The 22,909-nt window shown below is 40.5% G+C and overlaps 1 protein-coding gene across 2 annotated transcripts in view; it reads right to left on the bottom strand.

The window, feature by feature from the left end:
- The window catches only part of cdh11 (cadherin 11, type 2, OB-cadherin (osteoblast)), a 115,781-nt gene extending 93,388 nt beyond the window's left edge, over positions 1-22,393 (bottom strand). For both annotated transcript variants that reach the window (XM_044136140.1, XM_044136139.1), the window contains exon 1: positions 22,084-22,393. The gene's annotated coding sequence lies outside the window, so the exon portion shown is untranslated. The remainder of the gene's footprint in view (positions 1-22,083) is intronic.
- Between the last annotated feature and the right edge of the window lie 516 nt (positions 22,394-22,909).

The raw sequence follows: 22,909 nt of genomic DNA, 5'->3' as shown, positions 1-22,909 counted from the left end.
GAAACCGTGTATCACAAATCAGCCACAACTCTCTGATCGGCGTACCTCCGGTTTTCCACCGGAGTGTTTCCAGGTCAGGACATCAGTGTTAAAGACAAGACAATGCAATTTTTCCTATATTGAACGATTGTCATTAAAGGCCGTGTGCATTCAGCCAACGCCGGTGACCTGAATTATACACCTCTGTTAGGGTAAGCTATGTTTCTGTCTGTCTGCTTATCTTCCTGCTGTCTGTCCTCTGTTCATTTTCTGTGTGTGTGTGTGTGTGTGTGCCTTTGGGCCTCAATCTTTTTATTGTTCTGGACAGATAAAGAGATTGGGTCTCAAAGAAAAAAAAAGAGGTCTGCAAAATCACTCACTCACACACACACACACACGCACGCACGCACACACGTCGAGACATTCAGGGCCACACAGAGACACACACACACAAACACACAATCAGAGGTTTCTTCGGATGAAAGGGTCATTGTGGTAGCACAGCCACAAATCCTGGCAGCACTCAGCTCTCGACAGCTAAAACACACACACACGCACGCACACACACGCACGCGCACCCAAAATTCTTGTAGAACAAAACACTTCTTGTCTTCAAACCGGGGAGCCTGACCCCGTCTAAACACACAATGCTACACACACAAATAAAAAACACTTTGACTCGCTCTCCATTGACTTTTAATCATTTCCTGCACCAGAGTCTCTGCTCTATGCATGACAAAATGCTAATTTCATCTCCGTTCAAAATTCTGATCAATTTTGAACCTGCATTTCTGCAAGCAAATGCAGCCCCTCCCTCCCCCTCTTCCTGGGCACATGTGCACAGACTAAAGGTGGATTACCCTCATTTACAAATCTATGGTTTTGTGACTGACCCATTAGCGACAGCGGTGGCAGCACAACCCAATGAATAATTCAGCGCTTCCTTAAGGGTTAAAACAGGCAGAAAATGTGCTTGTTAAGATCATAAAGAGCAGACAGCAGACACTTTCAGAGACACATGACATAAAGAAGACCGCTGAGAGGGGCTGAAGGGAGAGACAGATGAAAGATGATGGGGTGGAAGAAAACATACAGATGCAGCCAATGGAAGTTTCAAGCCAAATGACCACGAACGGTAAATGGACTGAATACATAAAGAGCTTTTCTAGTCATACCAACAACTATTGACTCTTTGCACATTCTTCAGAACAGATAGACACCAAAACAACCTATGAGCACATCAAAAAACAGACAGTTGGTATCCTGATGTCATTTCTATAAAGTTGATTTATCTGTAAAAATGGTCACGGTGCTGAGCGGTTGGCTATGAAGACAGACGCAAACCAAACTTGCTATCTCATAGCAAGTTTGCTATAAAACTTGTATTTCTTTGATGAGGAAACAAGACGGCGATGGATAGCAGGTGTCAGTTGTAAGGACCAGCAGCACTCGGTGTATCCACGGATTTGCAACAAATACTTTTTACAAGATAAGTAGATTAATATTCACAAGTAAGCAAGATTAGTAAGATGCAATCAAATATTCCATCATAGCATAAGTATGGGTCTAATTATTAGTAATCATGGAGGAAATGCCCCACCGTCAGGTGGCCTACCATCTATAAAAAAAAAATAAAAAAAAATGAAAAGTTAGCATCTAGACTTTTCCATGCCTTTAGGTCTGTTCTGTTTCTAACATAGTGGTTCACTTGGCATGAATTTATTAAGTTCGTAATTTCATCAAGGTTGTGAGGGTATGGGTCGGTTTGTAAGCTAGCCATTTCCAATTTTGTAAACACCGCTGTCTATGTTTGCCATAAACAACGTGTCACTTCCACAGACAAATTATCTCGACTTGAACAAGTACAAGCCATGGCTACTCTGGCAAAAAACTACTGGGGAAAACATTCCCAGTTGATCTGTTCAATACCCTCGTCTCTAATGTCCGACATTCTGTCCCAACCTGATTAGGTGACATAGTTGCAAAGTGTCAACAGCCACACCAGGACTGGGCCGTGTGAACCTAATGTATATTTTGGGAGTTATTCTGATAACGATGAAGGTGATGATAAAGGTAAAGGTCCTTGTTTTTATTTCTTTTTAGGACAACTGCATGACTGTGACTGAATGTCACATTGCTCTTAAGAAGCACCCATTGTGGAGTAGTCCTCTGCAGATCAACAATTGCCTTTAATCACATTTTTTAATTAGCAATATTTCTTGGTGATCTTCTGAAACCAAAAATGGAGGAATTATCCAAGGCATCAATTCTGACAAAGTTGTCAGTTTTTGTCACGCAGAGTCAAACCCAGAACTTTCCATTGAGACACAGCCTTACAACAAATGTCTTTTTCGATCAAAAAAAGAATCAAATGCTTCAACCGATGGGACGAGATGAAATATTCAAACATTCCTGAGTGAAAATCTTATAAAACCAAACTGAATCGTTTTAAACCAGACGTTCAATAAGACATGTGCCCTTACAAGGAGTTTTAAGCACAAGGTTGACTCAAAAGGACTTTCCAAAATGAGATCATTTCATAATTTCTTCTGAATTTTCTGGTTATATGTGAAAAAGATAAGAAAGAAAACCCCAAAAAACATGACTAAAGGGCCAAAAATAGATATACAGATCATAATGTAGAATAAATGTTTAAACATGTGGGGAGCTAATCATGTTTGTCAGAGTATTTCTATGAATAGCTGGAGGTCACGAGGAGCGTTGTCAGAAAGAAAAAACTGCGATTTGTGTCACCTGTGAGCAGACACATGAATGAAACGGGAAAAAAAACAAAAAAAAACGAAACACTCTGCCCCAGAGAGAGCAAAAATCTGCAACGCCCTCCATGAAGGAAAGCAAAGTAAATTGATCAAAAACAAATATCTTCTCCGGATGCTTTCCCAACCTCATCTCTCCCGTCCATCTGTCGCTCTCCTCCCTGCATCTTTTTTTTTTTTTTGGCTTTTTCCTCTCTGTCCTCTCTCAAACCTTCAATCAAGCTTCTCGTATCCACCGAGGCGTACGTAAGCGAGTGTGGCAGGCCTGGTGGCGGGGTGTGTTACAGCTTCAGACTAACAGCCTCCCCCTTCACCCGCTCTCCCATCCTATCCTCTACGAACACATTCAAATTCAAAAGGCCAAAGAAGTTTGGAGAGCGACGCCAGATGTTCCAAGCTTCATATTCAAACAACAACATCCTCTCCTTCTCCTCTTCCAGCTCGCTTTTCTTATTCCTCACTCATCTGGCCTTTTATTCCTTTTACAGAGCCCCCTCTGTATCCTCTTTCATTTCTGAATTTAATTTTAAAAAAACCCTCATCTTTTATTTCTGTTGCTCTTTTCCCTCTTTGTGAAAGGAATTTATTTGCTTTCTCACTCCACATTGCTTTATCCTTCGCTTCCACCCCTCTATTCGCCTCAATGTCGTTTAACTCCGCAGTCCATTGACTTTTAGCTCAATCAGCTGAAAACTTTAAAAGGAGCAGAAGCTTTAGGAAGAGGGAGAGCATTCACAATCATATCCCCGATATACGGATTGTGACGGATGTTTCTTTCCCCACTCTGCTGAATTCATACCGATCTCATTCGGTTTAATTGACACAGCCACGTTTTCCCCCCCAAAAAAACAATATCTTTCTTGCGTGAATATTTTTTTTATTAGCCATCTGTATCTTGGATTTTTCCTATTTATCACCTCCTCTCCCTGTCTCCACAGCCACCAGGTTGCTAATCCCCCCTCCATCACTCTCTCTCTCTCTCTCTCTGAATCTTATTGATTCTCTGCCGGTGTGTGTTTGTTCCTCCTCCTTTTAACTGTCAGAAGCAGATAAAATCTGCCGATGTCCCCCAAACTTTATAAACCCAATCTCTATCTCCTGCAAACCTCTTAGGGAAAGCTGAGCACGAATCCTTAATATGTAAAGCCAAAGCAGATGGGAACCAGAGAGAAGTGACTGGGAAAGGGAGAGGGGGCGATTATTTGCACACCTTTTCATTTTTATCGTCTCTCGAGGTTCATGAGTAAGACAAAGTTGTATTAAGGTATTATTCTGTCTCTGTCGACTTTAAAAAAGTATTCAAGCCCTTAATCTTGTCACATGGCACCAAAAGTGTGAGCTGTATCATCTCTGTATAGTCTAGAATTTTAATTAGATGCGTTCACCTTCCTTCTTCTTACTGTCTGACACATAATCAGACCGAATGTCTCTTCTTATAGGTTAATTAGAACTAGCAACATTTTGTTTTCCTTTTGCTAATTAATTAATTTTCCAGTGATGATAGAAAGAATATGTCAGATTTATTTATTAATGTCATCATACATTTCTCAGTATTTGGTATCATAGTCTTTAAACAGTCAATTCTTTTGGGTTTCCTTCTATAAACGTCTTGCCATAGTTTCTTAGAGTTCTGGCACAGAACTGGTGGGACTCAGTCTTTTCAGATCTGCCCCCAATTTATTCATGATATTGAGATCAGGACCTTGTGATGGCCTTGCTAAAACATTGACTTTGGTGTTTTTAAGCCATTCTCTCCCCACTTTGGGGCGTCCTTGGGGTTATTGTCTATTTGAAAAACCAATTTGCTTTTTAGACGTTGCTTCAATATTTCAACATAATATTCATTCTTCATGATGCTATCTATTTTATGAACTCACCCCACTACTTTACATTCTGGATGGTACGAGCATCCCAGTTTTTCCACCAAACTGGGAGAAAAACAAACTTTAGTTTCATTAGACCACAAGACATGTCTATGAAAATGAAGATCTTTGTCCTTGGGTGCACTGTTCTAGATTTGATGTGAATGTTTGGGACACAAAGCCCAACTCCATACAAGCGTATAGCTCCAATTAACTCATATGTGTCAGTTAACCCATCAGACATTCCTAAAGAAATGACATCTTTATTTCTTTATTAATGATGTCATTCCTAAAGAAATGACATCACGCTCTAGGCTTTCCCTCATTGCTTAAAGAGATACCGTATGTAAATGTCTGATTGTGAAGGCTGTAATAATTAAATCTCTGACATGTTCTTTCTCTCATTATTGTGGCATTTAGCAAATGGAGATAAGAAGAAAAGTTTGGCTTTCTAACTGTAGATGGAGAGGAAAAACAAGGTGTTTGTGTCTTTAAGTTTGGTGTATGTAAACATTTGGTTTTAACCATACACTGCACTTGTCCCACTTATATCCTGCCTCCACCCAAGTGCCCAACCCCCCCTCCCCCCCTCCCTGCCTCTTCCTCCTTCTGTCTATTCAAGTATTGATTTAGCTGTCCATGATATGTCACGGTGATGGACAGCTACTAATTGGCCTAATCCAACCCCCAGGGGCATGTAGATCTCTGACTGATCTGGAAACAGCTGTCCTATTGTGCAAGCAGCTGACACTGAGACCCCTGGGACCCGGAGAGGCAAGAGAAGGGGTGATAGAGAGGGATCTGCTCACCTCCAAGAGCCAGTGTTTATTCTTCAGAAATCTTATGGCTCCTGCTGTTCTTACTTCAAACCCAAAGACACACAGCGCGAACATAGCTGCTGTCTTTACATCCTTTAAAGCCTCCACGTGTATTTCAGTTGAGCCTCACACTTAGACTACACCTGCATACAGAAATATAAAAGAGAACTGGTTGGAGAACTCTGTGGAGTAAAAGACGGCTCCGGCCAAGCGGTCGGACAGACGACGCTCTGACTCAAAGGTCGGCATCGTGTCCCCGTCAGAGTGTCCTTGAGCGAAACGCCGAGTGTCTCACGTTTACAGAGGTAGACAGTCGTCCAAGAGAGGAGAGGAGCTGGCCTAAGCACAGCCAGATTAGCCCTGCTCTATTGAAGAGGCAAGAGGCAGAACGCAAGGTCTTAGAGGATGCCGCTAAGCCTTTAAAGAGCCGCCTTCAGCCAGGGATGCACCCCAACCCTCATCCATCACCCCAAAGCCCATTTATCCCCGAGGTGGGGTCACTGTTTACATTCAAATTAGCCCGTGGAGACCTTACGGGACGAGCATTCTGGTTTAAAGGCAGGTCATGATCCGCTCATCTGGCAGCCATTAGCCGTTTTTAAGCTTTGAGGCAGATTTTATTCATAATGATAAAGTGCGAACATGGGTTTGATTTTAAGGGAACATGGATTTGACTTTAAAGCTGGAAGGGGTATCATTAAACATGTAAAGTCCACCCTCAGAGGGCAAAAAGTTACTTTAGGTTTTTTGAGGTTAGCTGTTCAGGGTAGAGGTGATTAGGATGTAGGAAAATAATTTTAAAAACAGGAAGCTTGAATGAGTTTTGCAGCATTAGGGCTGGAAATCGGCTTTGAAAGAAATTAAAACTTTTACTGGATTAAATGGTGTTAGAACAAAATTTCCCATGTTTAGTTTTTTTTTTAAAGTTTCTCAGCAAATATTTACTTTTTAATCAGGGCTGAGATTGCTGTTCTGTGTCAACACAACAAAGTGTTTTCTCTCAAAGGTCCACAGAGTCCTGTTAAAACGAGACCATCATAGATAACCTCTAAATATTTCCTGCATATAATGAGAAATTTCTCCTGTGACGTTCAGCTGGAAAATAAACAACTTTGTTCAGGAGACAGTAACGAATAGAAAAGTTGAAATAGACACACAGAAGTAAGATGTAGCTGAACACTTTCTGACTCGAGTGTCATATTTTGATTTTCTGGACTTTTCCACATTTGCATCTTTAAACCAATGCCATTTTTTTCAGGGAGGTTACAAAGTATGAAAGGGCTCTCATCATACTAGAGCCGGGCTTTCTTAAGAATGATTTTGTGCTTCAACAAAGGACTGACTTATCATTTGGGTTTTTGATTGCCATTAATAGATATTATTTTGAAATACTTAGGAAAATATAGAAATGTAAGTATTTTGTATGAGAATTAGCAGGATTAGGCAAAGTAACGTCTAAGTCCGACTACTGGCGTGGCAAAGTCTTTCTAACACGATTTGCAGTATGTGCAGAGTATGGATGAACTGGTGATAGGTGGACACATACTCCATTTTGGCTAAATTTAGACCAGAAACAGCCTGGTACAAACCATCACTTTGCTCTTCGCTTTGTTTCATTCAGAGGGTCTGGACCATTAGCTATTGAAAAACAATTGCTTCCTGGAGGCGTGACTATCATTTGACCATGACATGTACCATGAAGAAAGCTTCACTATGAAGCTTATTGGAAATTGTGTGGCTCCAAACAACCATCCCATGCGATGAAGAAAGAAGTGCAGAAATTGAGCTGAATAGGAGAAATTCTACTGAAGGGAAATGAGAATCAATTGGATCTGTGTAGGAATACAACAGTCCGGCTAGATCAGAAGTGGCTTCACGTAAATTTGTATCAAAAGTCTACAAAGGGTTAGGTTTGTTTACTCTCATGCAACCAGGTTTTCACTTTTTAATTTTTTTCAACTTCGAACAGATCTGATTGGTAGTTAAAATTGTATGGAATAAATGTCACATTATATGTGGAAAGGTTTAGAAATACTTATTTCCTTAGATTACAAAAACGTGGCCTTTACCTACGCAGGGAGGAAAAAGAAAACTGATCAGCAGTGTTGCAGACCACTGCACTTATCATGCATGTGTAATGACCCTAATTACCCTTCTGCATGACATGGCACCCGACCTGCCCTGGAACCACTGACACACCGTCGACATCCCTGACAAGCGGAAGACACAAGAGTCCATTGTGGTAAGACATCGTCTCCTGTGAACCGTCCCCTCCCCGTCCTCTGCGTTCCGACTCAGTACTCGGACACGGTCGCTACTTAATAATAACCCCCCTCCTCGTTCCCCACATGGCCATGCCAGCTCCCCTCCCTCTTTCTCCAGGTTGACACAGAGAGGCTTTTGTTCTTCTCAACTGCAATCTCGTACCTCACTAAGCCTGTAGTCTCAATTTCAAATGAGCAACCATAGGAGCTGAGATGAATGACGACCAGATGTTACTTCCTAAATTTAGAGGAATAAAAATATTTTTTTAAGCTTCATAAAAAAAGAGAAAATAGAGTCTTATTTCTTAATGTTTAACATCAGGAGGCAGGAGGAAGGAGTCCTTAAGCAACTCAACCTACTTTTTCCACGCTAGCGAAGGAAGTCGCTTTGAATAAATGCCTCAGAAAAATACAGCAGTTGAAATATAAATAGAAAATGGAAATCCTCACAAATCAAATATATCTTTTTTCTTTCCACCCTCAAAATGTGGCAGCAATATATTTTCTTTGCTTTTTTTCTTTTCATTTTGAGAAGAAAACCAGGTGACATTCAGCTCTTATCGCTCCAATCCGCTCCTAAAGATCGGCACATTGGTTTGTTGAATAAAAGATCAGTGTGTGTTCTGTGAATAAAACATCTGCGCTATTTTCTAATGTAAAAAAATAAGAAACAGGTCAAAACATCCATCTAGGCAATCATTCATCCAGTGATCTTTCTATTAGCTGCTTTATGTTAACAAAAAAATGACTGTTTTCTCAAAAGAATGTTTTGCTAATTGTTTTGCTGCATGACCAAGTTAATTAGCAGTAGCATGCAAGCGGAAAGCATTATATTCTGCTGGACTTTATGAATTCAACAACAAGAACAACATGTTTATGAGCAGAGGTTGTCCAGGTTGCCTAGATTGTCTCTATTGGAAAATAATCATTCTGACTTCAGTTTAAGAAGATCTATCAAGTGTTTGGTATGTGAACAATTAAAATAGATGCGATCTCATGGATCATGAATTTTAGCTATTCCTTAGCATTATTCCTAACGCCCACGTTTACTGGGTGTATTATGTTTACTGATTGAGTTTGTACAGAAATATAATACAAGAGGGGTGTAATATGGCATATCATATCAGACGCTCAAAACATTTGTACACACAGCAACTATAATAAATTCTGACTTGATAGCAGGTGGAAAGCTTTCTGATTTGTTGGGTTTTCTGAACTGCACCTTTAAAAATACAACCTCAGAGGCCAAGTACTACATAACAGATGTCCCACCTGACTTAACTGCCTTCCAAGTCAACAAATTTGGATCTTCTTGTTGAACTTTGTTTTATGATTTCTAACATGGTAGCAGTCATACAACGAAGATTTCACAGCACAGAATCAGAAGCACAAATCAACTGTAAATGAATGTGGCACCCAACCAGAACTTGGAGAAGACAGCCATTGAAGAAACTTTTCAAGCAATGACTCTGAACCTCAGTTGATGTTCTGGCCAAACATTTTGACGTGAAACTTCAAAGCTCCATCTTTTGAGCACATAGAACACACAACGGCTTTCTTTGCCTATTTGCATTTCAAATATGAAACATTGCACTGTTTCTTTTCACTCCCCTCTCATCTCCCCCTCTGGAGGTACATTTGCTTCTTGCACAGATAAATCAAGGCAACGGCCATGTAGCCATCATACGTTGACTCACAGAGAGCTTGGAGTTCACCTTCTCACCTCTCGGATGACATGGACGTCTGCCGACAGGCTGCCTGGAATAACTTTTATCTGTTGCTCCAGTGATGCTAACGCTCAGGTGGACGCGAATGTGCAAAGACTCTAATGCTGACCTTGCACCATCAGCTTTAGAACTACAAATGAAAGCAACATGCAACGACCCCTCATTCCCCCTGCCACTAACACACACACATACACACGCACACACACGTCCACACCAACACTGACCTTGTTTGTTCAACCTTGCCACTAGAGTATAAGCAATGTTGACTGAATTTGCTTTTGTAACCGTCACAATAAAAATAGACATGAGGGTGACAAATCCGATGTCACTCTAAATAAGCACCGAAAACGCAAATGTAAAATGACTCAAAGGAACTGCTTTTAAAAATAAACCCTGACCAGAGTGTCTGTCTGCATTTCTCACTAACTACTGCAATATGTTTTAAAAAATAACTAATTATGTTCCAATGATGGATCAAAATCCCCAAGCAGCAGAGGTCAAACATACAATCAATGATTATACCGAGTTTGCTTGACGTTTTACTAAATGTCCTTGGATGTTCTTATCATGGTCTAAAAATCAGAATGAACTTTGGTTTTAATTGTGATTGTTACTTATTGTGTGTATTTTGTACATGGATACCCTATTAAATCTCTCACTCTACTATTAAAATCCAGGGGGGGCATTAGCCAGTCCAGGAAGCAGTTATATCTGCTTCTTTTTCAGCAAAAAAGAAGTGCTACATGTCACATGCAGCTGCAGACTAAAAGCTCAGAGGGAAGATGACAAATTGGATGAGAAAAGGGATGTTAGTTTGTATGAATTATGCTCTATAAACTTTTGACTCATGGTCAGGGTTTGAGATGCAGGGGCAGGCAGAGAAATATAGAAGCAGTCAAGCTGTTCACAAAAGAGCGCAATTAATTTTGTCCAACAAGGACACTGGAGATGTCCGAACTTTTTGCCAAGTCGGCCAAAGCTGTCAAGTTCAAAATATTCCAGGGTCACAAAAACCTGGTTTAGTTTTCAGATTCTAAAATTACGTTGGAGCCAAGACGATTTCTACTGTCCATGTTAACAATACGTTTGTTGTTTGAACCACTACAATGGGCAGCTTTAATCGTTTTTAGACTGGGTCTCAAGTATTTATGGTTTTCAGCATTTCGTGGGCTGTTCATTTGTAGAAAAAGCCTCCCAGTAAATATTTTCAAGTGCAGAGGTTTGCTAAAACAGACACAGAAAGCATAATTTCAGTGTGCTGGTGTGTCACTGCTGTGGCCTGGTCGACAGAAACAGTCTAATCAGACTGCGCTGCATGGGGCGAATTCAAATCAGCCAAATAGAAGGAAGGAAGAGAGGGGCAACAACTGTGGCAATTACATCTACATGTGCTCTGACGATCAGTCAGCCATTTTATTTCAAGTGTCCTAAGATATCTGCACTAGAAACTAAAGCAAATTTGAAACTAAACCAAACTGCCTAGTTGCTGAAATGTGCTATACACATAAACTTGACTGATTCATTCATGTGCATGCTTTTGCCAACTTACCAACATTGATGCTGAATTAGCAACTTTTCAGACAAAAAAAACAGAAATCAGAATTGGCAGGTCAGGCTTTGTATAGAATGGTGATCAGCCAGAAAACTGCACCCCTAATTATATCCAATATTTACTTTAAATATGGCCTGCTGTGATGGCCTGCTGACCCCTCCAGGGTGTACCCCGCCTCTCACCCAATGGACTCAGGAGATTGAGACTGGATATACATGGATATAAGAAGTAAAATAAAAATGAACATTAAAAATGATCGGAATCCAGTTTCCTGGGGGACCGAAACATGTACAATGGGAAAGCTTAGCCTCCAAGAAAAAGCTTTTACCAATGATTAGCATCATGGTTGACAACACATGGTGAGAGAGAGGAAGGAGAGACAGGAGAGAATGGGAAGATAATAGGAAAAACTAATAAGGAAAATAAATAATAAGGAGAAAAAATGACATACAAACAATGAGAGAGAGAGAGAGACTAACTGAATGAGACAGTTGGAAGCAAAAGAAGAAGTTATTATTGTAAAGAGGTCAAGCTTGCTGTGAAGCTTTGTCCTGAAGGTAAGAAAACAGACTCATATTTATAGGAGTTGTGTGTGTATGCATGAGTAAGACGTCTATGAAGGCGCACGGATTAAGGATATCACCTCTGCAGAACCTGTGAGTCACAGGGAAGTTTTATAGAAGGAGACTGGTTCATTCGTACTTATGAGACAAGAAAAGACACGTCCGTAATTTGCGCCCGTTTAGCATCTGGCTAATTTAGCAAACGTGTTTAATGACAACGCAGCAGGTCTCTATTAGTGTTTACGTCACATTGCATATTCATGAGGGAGACTGGCTTGCAATGCATCTGTGCTGCAGCCAGGTTGGTTTCTGGGAACATATTGCTGGCTTCATCCACGTCACAGTAAGGATGAGTACAGATGAGAGGGGAGGGGAGGGGAGGAGAGAGGGGAAAAAATCTAGAAGTACAGGAGGGATAGAGGGATGAGAGAGAACAAGAGAGAGAGAGAGAAAGAGACAGGAGTGGATAAGAACTGGTAGATAAGTCCCAGTGTGATCAAAGCGTTACTTTGACAGCCAGAGCGAGCCTCGCCAGCAGGCTGACTGGTTAATGTTAGAAACACACACACTCTCACTTTGAAATATTAGAATATGAGAGGAATTTCTCTCTGTGACACTGAGAAAGTCGGTAAAGGTGGACTGTATTCAGAAAACCCATTCCGAAAAATGTATCACTTTTTGTTTGCAGCAGATACATGCGAAGCATCTGTGTGTTAACGCTTTTATTTCAGTCTAACGCATGTGGGAGTGTAAGGACAACGTCCCAGAGTTTTCATACGCCTGGGCTGCTTACAGATAGAAAAGGGTTATGGTTTTAAAGCCACTTACATGTTCAGTTGTCTGGATTAGAGTTATTTAAGGGTCTTCTTCCTTCCAGCTATTTTCAGCTTTACCACAACACAACAGGAACAAATAAAAAGTATGGACAAGTACATCCTGCAGTGCTCTAAACTGTCCAGCTAACAGGCTAGCAGTTATCTTATAGCGTAAGCTAGTTTTCAGTTGCTCCATTCAGTCCTGTTGTAATGAACAAAGAAAAACAATAATCAATCTCAGCTTATACCTTTTAGATTTGTAGACCAAAGTACAGCAAAGAACTCCAAACTTCAACATTTAGGACTAGGACTAAATACCTTGACTGCTCAGGACCAGAATCTAAATACACATGATGACTGATGAGTTGGAATTGCTTATACAGTAGACTCTCTCCCTAACTTTCCACCACTCTGAGGTATGACATTTTGAAAGAAAACACAACTTTGGGAACTGAAAAACCTGAACACAATATTGCAATACCATTTAGCACGACTTTAGCTAGCATTTTCCTTGGCACTGATTAGCTATACCATCAAGAGCGGAAACCAGAAAGACCATAGATGTTAGCTTCTACAGTAGCGCTAAGATGGTTCCACTGAGCTTATTAATTAGGGTGTATTTGGGGCCTGAACTATTAAAGTAGCCAATTATAAACGTTTTTAGATGGGACCTCGAGTATTCATGGATTTCAGCTATGATTCCTAACCCCTACAAATATTGGGAGTGTAGTATTATAGCTTCAGAAGATACAACAGTTGCTTTTAAAATGCAAATATATTCTGCATCTTTCTTAATTTTAGGGTGAAACTACTGAATATATTTTTCTCATCTAAACATGTCTAAACATTCACTCCTCTTATAAACACAATGCTGCAGTAATCAGCTAATCTCCCGGAGCAAAAGACGACCGTCCTGCTGCTTGGAAGATTTGGTGCTATGACTCACTTTTCCACTCACTATTTATCCCGCAACAAGTGCCAGAGAATTCTTCTCTGCAGATCACAAGCTTAAAGATGCCGTTGATAATAATATAAATAATGGAGCCGTGTAATCTGGCGTTTAAGCCACTTATTTTCCCAAGCTCCTCCTCTAAACATGACATGGAAAGGGGCTCGGCGACAATGTGTTGCGCGATCTGCCTTCCAGCTTCATGTTCATGTTGAGAATGCTCATTATGCAGCTATGTCTGTACACTGCCACCCACTTTTGCTTTTCCCCCAGTTCAGTCACAAAAATAGAAAAATAAGATAATGCACGCTCTTGACCACACAGAGGTCATGCTTGCTATGCTTTTAGTATCTGAATTTTCCCACAAAGGAAAACTACCTATCAGCCTGTTTATCTGCATGTTTCTTTATCCACTCCTCTGATTCTGCGCCCTCTATACCATAATCAGATAAGAGCTACGCAGCATTTGCTTTTTTTCTCCCCTCTATGCGTTTAACATCTAGTTTCACCCTGTGTGCTTGTGTCAGCATGTGCGGTGTGAAATTAAATTCCTTGTACAGCGGGGCACACACCTGTTTGGAACAGATCTGCCAGCCACCACCACACACTGAACAGCATGGGCCGAAGCAGATGAGGCGTTTACTGTCTGTCTGTACGAGTCACCTCTACAAATGTGTTACATCTGCAAAGTCAAACAGCTAAGAATTAAATGAAATAGTTATTTATATGGTAAGTGTTCGCAGAGGAGGGTCCACAGGAACCAATGGCGTTCTATTCTGATCTTTAAGGATGAACATTCAGTACAGTAGACACCTGTCAGTATTTTTCTCTAGAATGTAACCCCAAATTTGCTTGTGGGCAAGTGTTTCACAGATTATTTCCAAAATGAAGTTTGGGAAATACTGGCTGGTGTTTACAAAGTAGCCAATCATTTTCTTTGGTTGGCTGTATATAAAACGTAAATGATTCTGTGTGAAATTAGCTCAGGATTTTTACACGGTGAACTCTGAACATATGAGCAAACAAAAATGCCAACTGGTTCTTGGGAAAGGCTGAACACGAACATACCAGTTAGTTTTATTGTTACAGCTCCATCCTAGAATACATGTGCAAACTCAGCAATTTGGATTATAATACCCTAAAATATTTTGCCTAATAATGAGTCAAAGATTATGGAGCTGAAACCATTACAAATGACCGCTCCGCCGGTGGCTGGAAAAGACAAAATGAACACACAGCCACGTGCTCGCACACAGTTAATTATTGTACAGAATAATGAGAAGAAAACGACTCATTAAATCTCTCCTTGACCCGCACGCAGAAACTAGCCTCTTTTCCTCTCTGTCTTTCTCTCTTTCGCGCTCACTCTGCTGTTCTTCAGACAAGCTTGTCAAAGCACATGGCTTTTCAGCTGTGAAATATTAATTGGTCTTTAAAAAAAATAATAAAAGAAGAAAATCTTAGTGACCCCAATCCGGAGTAATCGCAATGACGACGGAAAGCTAAAGGAAAAAAAACAAAAACAAAACAAAAACAAAAGACCTTCTAAAATTCATAATTGAGGATTGAACTTTTCTTCTTGACCTTCATCTCACACTTGCTCCTTCTCTCATCGTTTTTCATCGTCCCTCCTCACTGTAAAACGGCGTACCAAAGCACAAATGTGGTTAAAATTATGCATGAAGAAACAAACCTTTCTTTTCTTTTCCCCCTCATGTGACTGGTGTCATGAGATCAGCCACCACCTGACAGCACCAAGCGACTGTCAGGGAAAACAAATTACCCTTGATAACACAGTTCTGCGCCACACACACACACGTACACACACACACACATTTCCCAAAATAAATAAATAAAAACACCCTTTTCGCATTAGAAATACACAAATACTCAGGCTTTTATGTAGAGGCATGCACACTTTCTGCTCTGGTCAATATCGCCTCTCTATCCCAAGTGATCAATTTTCATTGTACTCAGATCAATAGCCTGTCGGAGCTGTATTCTGATCATCAATACCGCCAGTCAATAAAATCACTCGTTAATCTTGAATTAACATCGATTGGGGACGGCGTGTTATTGCAGTTGCACCACAGCCGCCGTCCCCTGGTGATAAATCCACACAACCTGGCCCAAGTCATTTCTTACACCGAAAAGGTCAAAAGGAGCAAACGAGGACCGCTTCAGAAGAACCGACACCTTTTTAAAAACAGAGAACCCACACGCTTTATCTCCAGTGATAGACCCCCACCAACCTCTGCCTCTGTACAACTTCGTTGTGACTTTGCTTTATTGCTTAACACGGCGTGGGACGGCTCCACGGAAATATCACGCTGCCGCTTTATCCGATCGAGTCCAGCAAATTCGATACGTTTCCCCATATGCTTATTTTTGCTTCGTGTCTGATTAATTTCTTGTCCTTTCTGTGCTCTCATAAGTTGGACTCATTCCCGGCTGTGAAGAAGGGAAGAAAAGAAAAAGTAAGGAAGGAAAACACAGGAGAGCATGAACTTCAACTCGTGGGCAGTAATTTCAGGTTGCTCTCACGAAGAACACTGAGGGAATAATTGAAACCACATGAGCTCCAGAAAAGAAAGAAAAACATACAAACTTCATGCTAGACGCCACCAAATTTGTAGCCGTCAAAGAAAAGGGAAGTATGGTAACACGGCAACAATGCTGAGCGAGTAGTGTTGACAAAAAAGAATCAGCAGAAAATCATTTTCTCGCTCTTTTTAGCCGGAGACAAATACATCTTCATTTTCTCCCTTTTACCCAGGACTAAAGGTCAAGAACACTAATTAGCGACTCTGTCATTTAATCTGGCTGAGACCAAAGATTAGAGATATAATCCCACTGCACTGCACTCTGGATGTTATAAATCAGTGTTACATCTACCGAGATTTTAATCCTCTCTGTATAGCCTTGAATAAAAATCTGGTTTAAAGAAAAATTTTAAAGAAAAAAAACTTTGTCGGAATGAGTATATTCCTATTGCTACTCAGATAAAATTAATTATTTGTTACTACATGTAACAAAAAATTAGTCAATTTAACATATTTATTGGTATTTGGATCCATATAGAGGACGGCAGGGTGGCACAGATGATGTTCCTGGAGGAATAAATATTTAATTCCCCTAATCTTATATAAAATCTTATTCTGGTAATATTATACTTGCATTATTTTGACTATAATTCCATTTTTATTATGACTTTATTCTGGTAATATCACTGTTGTAATTTTATTACTTTAATCTCATATTATTACAACTTTATTTTCATCTTATTACAACTATTCTTGCATTATTACAATTTCAGTCATGTATAATTACAACTTTATTCTCATTATTACAAGTTTATTCTCAAGTTATTGACTCTGACGTACAAGTTTATTCACATATCATGACTTTATTCTGGTATTATTACAATTTTATTCATAATTCTAACTTTTTGTACCATTTTGACTAACATACATCTATTCTCAGAATGACTATTCACGTAAAACTATAACTTACTTAACCTCTTACACCCTAAGCGAGCCGAGGTAACATGGCAGCTGGACCCACCGGTGGGTCCGTCGGGTTCTAGAGGTTAACTATTTCCACTTTATTCTGGTATTTTTACAGCTTTATTCACATATAAGTAATACAACTATTTTCGTAATGACTATTCGTGTAACACTATAAATTTTATTCTCATATTTCAATTTTGTTCATGTATGTAATCATGACTTTTTCTTGTATTAATTTTATTTTAATATATGCCTATTCTCATAATGACTATTTATGTAACACTTTCACTTTATTCTCGTAATATGATTTTATTCTAGTATGATTTTTTCCTCATATTTGACTATGCTCTCATAACATTATGAATAGCAAAATGAATAACTTGTTTTTCTAAACCTGGCCCTACTACTCTGTTCTACTCCTTTAGTTTACATACCGTGGAAAAAGAGCAGTTGGGTTTTTTTTCCCCAACTACCTAATAATCCTTCGCATCAACATGTGGGGGAGAAGTTAATTGATTTTACTGATCTCTCTGGCATTTTATTTCAAGAACTTTAAGGCCTGTCCAATACTTAGCAAAAAGCAAGAAATTTGGCTTCTTGCAAGATCAAGAATGATGCTTCTTTGGGTAGGACTTGTGGCATTTCTGTTCTTCCATATAAAGCTTGTTCACGTTTTTTGCTCAGTTACCCAGTAGTTATCAGATTGCACATAAAAAAAAAAAAAAGATTATGCCTATCTGATGTGTGTCAATATGAGGTAAAAGAACTTCCAATCGCACTGAGAGTAGGACAAGAAAACCAATTTTAGTTTTGGTAGAGCAAGTTAAATCGGTCTATTAACTTGAGGGATAGCAGGATGAAAAATGTCTGTGGTTTTGAAACAGTCACTTTTTGAAAAAGCTTACCACTAACTGGCCTACGCCTATTCTGCTCTAAATAGTCGGAAATAAAAGCAAAACAGAAGCTGCTGTGTAACTGTGACTGCTTTCTGTCAGAGCCGTAGACTCAGATATGGCAGGAAAACAAAATAAAGAACTGCAGCAGCAGAACTCAATTCCCCTTGAAAAGACCTCCCCCGCCCCACACACCCCTCACACACACACACACCCGCACGCGCACACCCACACACCTCCTATCACCTCTCACTGGGAGGTAATGTGAATGTGAAGGTAACAGAAACCATTCACAGTGGACATGCTTATCCAGACAGACTGGATTTGTGCGCAAGTGTGTGTGTGTGTGTGTGTGTGTGTGTGTATGTGAGAGAGAAAGAGAGAGAGAGAGTTCAGGGCAGTTCGTGCAGATTGAATCCTGTATCCCTGGGGAGCCTAACTACCTCTCCATCTCCCTGACCAGCGCTCTGAGAGAGGGAGATTGGTAAAGAATTAGAAAGAAAGAGCAGAAAGAAGGAAAACAACGAGAGCAGAGCAGCCCGCAGCTCAACAGCGCCCTCTATCGGTACCTGGACAAGGTTCAACACTTCCAGCCGTGTTTACTGTCTATTCTCTCTCCATCCGTTTTCTTACTCTCATTAGTAAGTGTTTCCAGACTTTCAAATGATTGAAAAAGGAAAAGGTTGTTGACTTTTCTTTCCCTTTAAGACATTTAGTCTCAGTCGGTTTAAGACCTCGCTAATTTAGCTGTGAACCCCTTTGAATGTCAGGGCCAGGTTAAAAATAAAAGAAGACCTATATTTTAAACCAGTGATAAATGTCAGAATTACACAGCAAAGCAACAAAAAATAGAAGTAGAAAGTGAAGTTGAGAACTGTTTCTTTTTTCACAAAATACCTATTTCGTGCAGTGCCTCAGTCAATAGTACAGCAGGAATACAGACTGACAAGTCGGCTCTTTGCTAACTGGTAGAAATACTGCAGAGTATTTGCCTTGCCAGGTTCTTGAAACAGCTCTTCTGAAAAGTAGGAAATCTGATGACATTTCTGTGTTACACTGTGTGCCGTTTTTTGGGGTTTTATCAGCGAAGAATCTGATACGTCTCCCCCGCCCCACTTTCTTCTGTCATCCAAACAACATTTCTACGTTCAGTTCAGCTTAAACACGGCGTGAAGATTCGTGGTGAGGATAGCGAAGCGTCTGTTTTGCCTCCAGACGATCACTTTCGCAGATAAAAGAAAACCAACTTCTGCTGGAGCTGTTCTGTCCTCAGATACGTAAGTGGAGAAGGACAGCTTCTCATCGTTTTTTTTTTTTTTTTCCGTCCAGCTCAGACAGAAACGACTTCCATACTGGATATCTGATCGACAGACGTTACTGACAGAAGTCACGCTGACCTCGTCTTCTCCTAACATCCTGATGGGAGTCACGCTCTGGTTTTTAAAACCTAAATCTGTTTCTCTGATCTCATACCTTGTTGTTTCTACTCAGCGCACCACATCCTTTAAAATTCATCACATGTCCTGTGTTTCTATTTTCTGGCCTCCAGATGCTTACCAAATTACCCCAAAGTCATTTTGGGAGTAAAACCGCAGGAAAAAAAACAGAAGTCAAAGAAGTTGACTAGTGTGGGTTTTTCCCTGGTGGAAAATTGCAAATTTAGCTAATTTACTATTCAGGTCTGATTTTTTTTCACCCTTTTTGTCTGCTAAGGCTTTAGATTTAAATCTTGGTGGGGTTTTTTTAGCCATAAACAACTCAAGCACCAACAGGTTAAAATAGTTTCTGTACATTTTGTAGTGGAGACTTTTTCAGAGACTCAATGTGTTTTTCATCAGCTCCCATCCTTACCAGTACAATATTTTATACTTGACCATCCTTAAAGGTGGCTTTGTAAAATAGGTCCAGAAGGAATTGTAGTCTGGAACTTTCACAGTTTTGTTTTGCCAAACGAACAGACTTTCAGGTTTGTTGTACGTGACAATAGGTGCCATTGAACATGGGCGTTATGTCGCAGTGTTTGGAACCTTGCATCAACTCAAACTCACCTTGGGGAAGTTTCATACCCTATTACAAACAAATAATTTTCTATAATCTACTCACAGTTATCTTTAAGGACAGGTGGGTACACATCACCATAAAATATTATCCACCAGTATTGGTTTTGGCTTTACTTTGTGCCAAATTGTTAATATCTCATAAAGATAGTTGATCCAAAAGGTATGAGAACCCCTATCATTAAAAATCGTACAAACATATATAAATAGATTCAATTACACAAGTTGGAATTCATGAAGTGACCTAAACTCCAAATGCTTTGAAGCTATCTGTTAGTAAAAAAAAAAAAAAAAAAATCAAGCCTCTTTGGTCGTTGACTTTGTGAGTTCAACTGGCGGCCAAAATTCAAAGAATCGTCAATGTCAATCCCAATTTTCCTGTCCAATGGATGTTTTGCGTTCACAATGTGCTGGAAAAATGACATCAGTGTGGGAGAAACCTACAAAACGTCCGGCCAATGAACAACACACAGAATAGCTTTTTTCCAAAACAACAGGATGCAACAAGTTATGGAAAAATGAAGAAGAGATTACCTTTTAGCTAAGTCTAAATGATGTTATTAATAGCGTAGAAAAGTCGTCCACAAGAAGACTGGTGACTGAAATTGGAGACAAGTTGCTAACCACACATTTGAAGAATCAGGTCATACTTTCATTGCGTTGTATTTGGATGAGTACCTAGAGAATTAGAAAGCTTTGGTACATTATAATTTTACTTTAGTCTTCATTTCTAAGGGAAACATGGAGCGTAAACCAGCCAATCTGAACAAAGTATTAAAAATGCCTGTTGTTGAAGAATTCAGTCAGATTTTGTTTTCCTGCATCTTTTTTCTAAGCGTCTCTTTGTTTCTGTGTCTCAACTGTTGGCCATAGCCTTTTTTTTTTTTATTTAGAAGAGAGAAAAAAAAGGGTTTGCTGGTGTGAGAACCTTCTCACTCGAATAAAATACAACAGCAGCAAATGATTTTCTCAATGGCTCCCACCAGACCGGAGCGCAAGGCAGAGTCAGCAGAGGGGAGAAAAGAAGGGGGTAGAACAGAGGGACAGGAAAAGGGATGGGGGGGTAAAAATGTGGCGGGGAGGGGGGTTCTGGGGCTGGTGGCAGAGTGGGAGGGGGGTAATTTTCAAAATGCAACTGTGTTTGAGGCAAAAGGACAGAGGCCAAGCTTTTTTGTTTGTTTTTTGAAAAAATGCTGAAAACGAAGTCGGTGACAGATATTAAAACTGCACAAAGATGGATAACTGCAAACCTTTTGCTACCGCAACATCATCGTGTGGGGAAACGGGGAGCAATGGTCTGTTCTATCATATACTTTCTGGTCCCCCCCTGTCCAGACAATGTTAAATTGGCTGCAATTTAGAAATATGAACTTAGCAGAGGGAAAGTTTTCTTTTGCTTAGCTTTTTTTTCTTTTCTCAACCTACACAACAGTGTATTGGTCCCCATCTGGTGAGCCCCTGTTGAAAACTTTCTGGCAGTGCCCCTGTTTCCCAAATATTGAGACCAGCTAGAAAATTCTAATTCCTCAACAGCAATGGAGGGAGTCGGAGTTGAAACGACTGTCCAAAGATCCGCGAGCCAGACGCAGCGCAAGAGACTCTCCTGAGTTCCGAGCAAAGACGAAACTCCACTTATTGAAGTCGAGTTTAATACCAAAAATTAGGGAAACCATTGTATGTATTGATCTTAATCCATAAAGCAACTATATATATTTTAAAGAGGTGTTCTGTGATATAAGTTGGATAAAAGCCATAAAAGTAGCTATTTTCTCCCTTTATTAAATAAATAAAATAAATAAAAAAAACAGTATTTTTGATTTAATGCATCCAAGCCGAATATGTTTGTTTATTTTTATTACTGGAGATCCGAATTGAATAAAACTTGTGCGTCGGAGCTGCGGAGAGGCTTCGGCAGAGAGGACGAAGACGCTCACAAAGTTAGTCCAACAGCAACGCATGAAGCCGGGAGTCAAACGACAAACCCGGTTGTGAGATCTAACTGACACCCGGTGGCTGATGCCCGCCACTGATGAATAAAAGCAATTGTTGGGATTCAGATGAAATGTCTTGACCGGATCCTATCACGCATCCAGAAGATTACATCTGCAGTGCTGATCCAGAGCGGAACCAGAATCTCCCTAGCATCCCGGGAACCAAAACCTTTCAACTGGTTTGCGCAATTACCCCCCAGAGAGAATAAAACAGCTCAATGGTACGAAGAAATGTGCACACAATCAAACAAACAAACAACGACAACAAAAAAATTAAATGACATTAAATAAAAAGCACCCCGAAAAAAAAATCAAGCTGCTTCTTACCTTGAAAATGAAAGATTCCCGTGAGTCTCCAAGGGAATTTTTCCTCCAAAAACATACAAGTGGTATTGCTTGTGCCAGATGTCCAACACATCCACTTACTGTAAGCCTTGGGTTAACTGTTCTGCTGCTTTTTGCACGGGAAAGGTGAAAAATCAGAGCGCAGGGGCCAACAAGATACAAACAGAACCCTTAAAAAACCCCAGCAGGTTCTGAGATGATTTTTTTTTTTACAAAAGAAAAAGCTGCCGGAGCAGCCGTGCGTCTGGATAGGGTCCCGAAACTGAAGTGATGGAGAGGAGCGAAGGTGGCAGTGGCGAGGAAGAGGGTGTCCGGGAGCCGAGGTGGTGGGGTGTGGGACAGAGAGAGAGAGAGAGAGAGAGTCGGGGTGGGAGTGGGGGGGGGGAATCACCGGAGCATTCCTCCCTCCTTCGGGTATGAAAATCCAGTCCGCGGCGTTCCTCCGTCCTGTCTCCGTCCTCTCTCAAAGAGAGTCAGCAGCGATGTGAGGGAGCCGGAGCGGAGCGGCAGAGCGGCTGCACCGAGAGAGGGAGGCGGGAGAGAGGCGAGGGAAGCTGGGGAGGAGGGAAGAGAGCGAGCCGCGCTGCCAGCCGATGGAGGGCAACCTTCACTCTGGATTAGTTCTCTACACCTAACATGTACAATTTCCCCTCGAAAAAAGTGTTGGTACGTATTTTAATGTTTTTGTTCTAATTAAAAATTAAACACTTGCTTTTCTTTATGACCAAATCAACTCGACACCCCCAGTGTGGCGCTCTGCGGCAAGGGGAACCCCAGCAGGAGGGTCATTGATGCAACAGTTGCTTGT

This window comes from Gambusia affinis, linkage group LG13, assembly GCF_019740435.1.
Source record: "Gambusia affinis linkage group LG13, SWU_Gaff_1.0, whole genome shotgun sequence".
In the NCBI taxonomy this organism is placed as follows: Eukaryota; Metazoa; Chordata; class Actinopteri; order Cyprinodontiformes; family Poeciliidae; genus Gambusia; species Gambusia affinis.
The sequence above is the reverse complement of the archived record's forward strand: the minus strand, read 5'-3'. Positions and strand labels throughout refer to the sequence as shown.